This window comes from Meriones unguiculatus, chromosome 19, assembly GCF_030254825.1.
Source record: "Meriones unguiculatus strain TT.TT164.6M chromosome 19, Bangor_MerUng_6.1, whole genome shotgun sequence".
NCBI classification, from domain to species: domain Eukaryota; kingdom Metazoa; phylum Chordata; class Mammalia; order Rodentia; family Muridae; genus Meriones; species Meriones unguiculatus.
Genome location: NC_083366.1, coordinates 56,623,870 through 56,629,550, shown reverse-complemented (window position 1 = coordinate 56,629,550; position 5,681 = coordinate 56,623,870). Strand labels below are relative to the sequence as shown.

At 45.4% G+C, this 5,681-nt stretch overlaps 1 protein-coding gene across 1 annotated transcript in view; it reads left to right on the top strand.

The window, feature by feature from the left end:
- Positions 1 to 5,681, top strand: part of Nedd9 (neural precursor cell expressed, developmentally down-regulated 9) — a 170,648-nt gene that overhangs the window by 94,757 nt on the left and 70,210 nt on the right. The gene's annotated exons all lie outside the window — the stretch shown is intronic.

The following is a 5,681-nucleotide window of genomic DNA, read 5'->3' as shown; positions in this document are numbered from 1 at the left end:
TTTACCTTCTTTGTCTCTTTCAGTCTTGACAACACTGTGTTAATGATCAACCCCACCTGACACAGGAGCACACTGAGGCCTAGAATGATTGAGCCATTCTCCCCAAGGGCACACAGTTTCCCAGAGCAGTGCCTGGATATGAAACTGAACCCACCAGAACCCAAAATCCATGCTCTAAACACCTCACTGTGCTGCCTGCCCAGGTGGCTTTATTACAGGAATTCAGGGTGCATTGGGGTAGAAATCGGCCAGGGTGCATTGGGGTAGAAATCAGCCAGGGGGCAGAGGGACTTGGTGGAAACACCTCAACCCGTATTTGGTACTCTATGAAATTACTGCAAACCTACTAACACTAATATTTTTGAACCAATTTCTTCTATACATGGACCCATTATGCCAGGCAGAATAGTAAAACAAAAACAAAAATATCTGTTTCTAGAATGTAAGTAATTAATGGTCATTTAGCTCTCTTTTCTGGGGTGGCCTGTATTTTAAGAGTTGCAGCCGGGTGTGGTGGCACATACCTTTAATCCCAGCGAAGCAGAGGCAGGTGGGTTGCTGTGAGTTCCAGGCCAGGACCGCCAAGGCTACACAGAGAAACCCTGTCTTGAAAAAAAAAAAAAAAAGTTGCATCTGTGAGCCAAATGAATGAAGCCTGAATGGTATGACTTCAGCACTGAGGCAGATAGGTGCGGAGGCTGTGTTTACATCATAGCAGAAAACATGGGAAGATTTCATACGTGTTCGGGTGTCGTTACTCTGCTGCCATTCCAGCACCCACCCAGCCTATCTGAGCTCTCCCCAAAGCTTTGACATCATTGGTACTCCTTTCTTCACCCTCACTAGATGTAAAAGTAGGTCGTCACTATTAAAATTCTCCCTCCAAAAATAGCTATCTCTGTTTTGAGGTTGGATCGAGGTTGTGTTTGTGTGTGTGTGTGTGTGTGCATGAGACCGTACATGGCTTGTGCTTTGTGCTCTCTCTCTCTCTCTCTCTCTCTCTCTCTCTCTCTGTGTGTGTGTGTGTGTGTGTGTGTGTGTGTGTGTGTAAAGCTCTTGAATGGTCCCATAGCTTTTGCAGACGATATATAGTGTTCTGAAACTACTTACTTTAAAGACTCTTGGGAGTAGCCATTTCTGCCCATCTTCCCAGTGGGCATTGAGGGTGCAGGCAGGGTCTTCTTGGAAGGGTGAGCTGCAGCTGCAGTGTCTGACTAAGCTATCTTCAGGGAGTTCTCCGTCTAGTCGCCAAGATAAGAGACAACACAAAAAGTCCTCCTGCTGCCTGAGGCATTTATTTTGCAAGGTTTCTCAGTCTGCCTGAGGTTACTGGAGTGAGGAGAAGAAAAGGAACTTTTTCACTTGGTCTGAATCCAAGGCCAGGTTCGCTCCTCACCTGGAAGTCAGATCTCCTCCTTAACAGCAATTACCCAGTTGCTCATGAGTTCTTCTAGGACCCTCCAGTTCTGCCCACAGCCATTCTATTCGACCTCAGAGAAAACCACAGGCAGCTCCAAGCGCCCACAGAGAAAGAGCTATGGAGGCCTCTCAAGCTCCTCCTATAATATCAACAGCACGGGCCAGTTCTGAGACTGCAGAGTAATAGCTTAACCTTTCCCCCAGCCTTTGATGGGCTTCGCCTCACTTTGAGAAATCATCAGCTCTGAAGAGTCCTGCAACCCAATGGCCATCACCCAGTGGAGGCATTCACTGGACTTCCTCATCTTCCCCGACCTTCTTACTGACAAAAATGTCCCTGCACAGCGAGGAATGTATCATGACCTTTGTGGCCTACGGTCCTTCAGACCCTGCAGCCTTTAGTCCTGCTAAAAAGAAAACCTGGGTGGTGAAATGCCCTTTGAATCAGGTCAAAGAAGAAAAAATAAAATAAAATCTTCAAGTGATGAAACTTCAGAAGAGAAAAGAAACCACAAAACCACTTCCCTTCCAATTCTTGATACAGAACATGAGTGCGTCAAATAAGACTTGTTCTAAGCAGAGTTCGGAGAAGAGCATTCACACCTTCTCCAGAAGAGCCAGCTGAGGCACCAGGGCCCAAATGCGCTCAAGAAAAAAAAAATGCTGATGTTCAAGACATGCAGCCTGTGCAGCTTTAAACCCCTCTTCCTGGAAGGTGTCATCTCAGAGCATCCCAGAGCCTGGTGCTCTGAAGTCTGCCAAGCTTTAGCAACATCAGGAAATGGACTATGTGTATGGGGGGAAAAAATAAGGTTGGCGTGATGTCTGGGTCTGTCTGTCTTCTCTGTGGACTTTGGGTTCACACGGTTCATTTAGAAAAGGGTCTTAGTGGTTTGTGCTTACAAAGCTGTCACGGAGCCCCCTGCCTTCTGTGCTCTGTCTGTTTCCCAGTAGCCTAGCTCCACAGCTGGTTGCTGTGTGGAACAGTGAGCTGGTTTTGACGGCTTGCTGTGAGTGAAACACCATACCAGTCACAAAGGGAATCACACGCTGCCATCAGATGAACTCAAGGACAGAAGACTTTGGGGCAGAAGGCCAATAACTTAGGAGGGAAGGAATAAATCAAGTACAAGGACAGAGAGAGAGAAGGCATATCAGTTTTGCATATTTATACTGTTCACTGAGAAGGATGCTTCTCTGGGTTTGCACCAAAAAAAAAAAAAAAAAAAAAAAAAAAGAATGCCATCTAAATAAATACATACTTCTTGATACCGGAAACCCATGGCAAAGGCACTGTTGAATCCAGGGTTGTATTTAAGTGTTAAATCATGGTCTAAGACTCACTAAACCAGAATACTCTGGAGATGGACTGAGAGATAGCTCAATTGGCAAGGTGTTTGCTGAGCAATCATGATGACCTGAGGTCAATACCCCAAGTCCACACAAAAAGCCAGGCACAGCATGCTCATGTAATCCCAATGCTGGGGGAGAAGAGACAGGTGGGTCCCTGGGGCTCACCAGACAGCCAACCTAGCCGAATTGGCAAGTTCTAGGCTAATAATACACCCTGTTTTCAAAAACAAGGTAGACATAAAATAACCATCAGCCAGGCGAGGTGGCACATGCCTGAAATACCAGCACTCGGGGAGGTAGAGGTAGGCAGATCTCTGTGAGTCTGAGGCCAGGCTGGTCTACAAAGCCTTGCCCAGGACAGCCAAAGCTACACGGAGAAACCCTATCGCAATAAATAAATAAATAAATAAGGATCAACAGCCAAGGTTGACTTCTGACCCTTATAGATATGAGCACACGGTTATATGGGCATCCTCACAAACACCTGCCCCCAACACACACCAGAAAATACACTTCTTTGTAAATGCAGCAAGGGCAGAAGAGCCTCTGTGGAGTTAATTTCGGCAGGGGAATTGCCACAAGTAGGCCAAGAGTTACAGAACTATGCTGCCACTCCTGGCAGAAAGGGGGCCAGTGGAGAAGATCTCACCAGAAACATTGTAGATCCAGCTGCTGAGCTTTTCCCTCAGACTCTATGTCCAGGACTTAGACTGTTCTTAAGAGTACAGAGCAACTGGCCCATGAGCCAGCCTACCTACATTCCTCTGGCCCCCTGAGGTGGACATAGCCCTGTGGGTGTTCATGAGCTCTGGCTCTTCCATGCTCTGTGACTTACCACGCTCCAACCAGACCGCAGAAATCCTGCTTACTCTGCTGAGTCAAGAGACCTAGGATTCATGTGCATACCGATCAGCAGCCCCGTGGAGCTGCTGTCATCATATGATGGAGAGATGAAGGACAGCATATTGCCTTACCAGATAACTGCTGTTACTGTCATTTCCCACCTACTCTTCTCTCAGATATCTTGCTCCTTTTCCATAATGGGGAAGCTGGTGGTCAATGTAAGATCAACAAGCCCATTTCTTGGCATGGACAAAGAACTGAACATCTAGGAAAGGCAAAGGAATTGAACATCTTGAAAAAAAAAAAAAAGCTGCAGAAAGGAGATAGTTTTATCCCCTCTGTATGATAAGGGTCCCAAGGCTGGACGCTGCTTGGATATTTTATAGGGATCCTGGGTCCTCCCCTTTTTCCTTATTGGTCCTTTTTATATGCCCATCCCTTCATGGCTTCTTGCCTTTCTCCTTGCAGTTTCTTCTGGGAACAAGAAGACACCTTTTCAGGGATCCCTCTTTTCCCCTTCTTGTCTGTCTCTGTCCCTTTAACCATCCTACGTCACAGCCTCCCCTACCCACAGACGATGTTGTGCCACTCCATTTAAATACGAAACATAGCTCCACAGTGCCCTGAAAATTCAGAAAAAGTTCCCAGCAGATGTTAAAATTCTCACAGCTCTAACATCTTCCATCTAATCTCCTACCCAGAGCCCTATGCTCCAAGCACACTGGTCTTGGATGTTCTTGGTCCTTCCCACAGGCGGGTTCTTCTGCCCTATATTCTCCTCCCCCAAGGCACTCGACACTCCCTTGTCATCTGATTAATTCTGTTCTCCATTCACTGTGTGACCCAGTCATTGGTTGTTTCCACCCTCGCTGCATTTTTCATACACCTTCATCTCACTGTAACCTCTTCTTTGTGGCTCTCTACACATTCACCATTTTACATTAATTTATGCTTCAATGTCAATGTGTATCTACTGAATACACCAATGAATGAGTGGCTCATTCCCTCCAAGGTTGGAACAGAACCTTCTCTTGGACCACAAATTCTAACTGCTACTTCTTTAATGGTCTGACTGCTCGACACGGAATGCTGTGAGCTAACATCATTATCCATAAGAACTTCTCTTCCCTCTTGATACTTGACCCTCCTCTTTGCTCATCTCCAAAGACTTACGGGATATTGTAACATCTTATTCTTTTCACCCACATTTCTGTAAGTTGTCGCCAGTTAGAGATATGCAAGTCATCCATGAATTTAGGAACTTCTTGCAGACAGAGACTCAACCCAGAATACTCTTTCATGAAGTAGTGCCTGCTCTGTAAGTATCAGTTAAACTGAAATGCCAGCAATTCAAGCTAATGGGCTAATATCTCGGGTGGCAACGTGAAGGTGATACCAGCATCCTGACATCCCACCGACTGGGCTTAGAGGATGTACAATACAGACGGGAAGAAGCTAGACGTGCTGGGAAAACTCTGTAATAAGCAGTGAGTTCTTGCCAGCTCTGGGGACAAATGGTACTTCTCTTGTTCAGTTTGTTATGAAGGTTACTGTTCTTTACATATGAAATGGTCACTTTTGGCAAAAAAGCAAAATAGGACTCAAGTTAAATTCAAAGTTTAGACAAGGAAAGAATAGATTTCTATATAAGTAAGTCCTAAATGTTTAATGAAATATAATTATACTTAAATCCAGTCATAGTTTAATCTGAAATCCAAATGTGACAGCCTACCTGTATTTTTACCCACAACTTTAACCACCTACTTTATGCCATGTGTTTGGTGGTGCCAAAACGTTAATCACTGGTTGTAAATGGCACATCTCAAAACCTAAATGCCACCGAGCAGGATGTGGTGGTGTGTACCTATAATCCTAACACCAACAATTCAAGTCAGTGTGAATGCCCAGCCATAGAAGGGTCATCTCTGTTAAACTCCCTCATCCACATCTCAGCAGCAGAAGATCCAGAGAGAATGTAAATTGCCAAAGGATGTGGAGGAGAACTGGGAAATGCTGTTCTTAGCCATGATGTGTCCAATACACATCAGTTCATAGCATTTATGGTC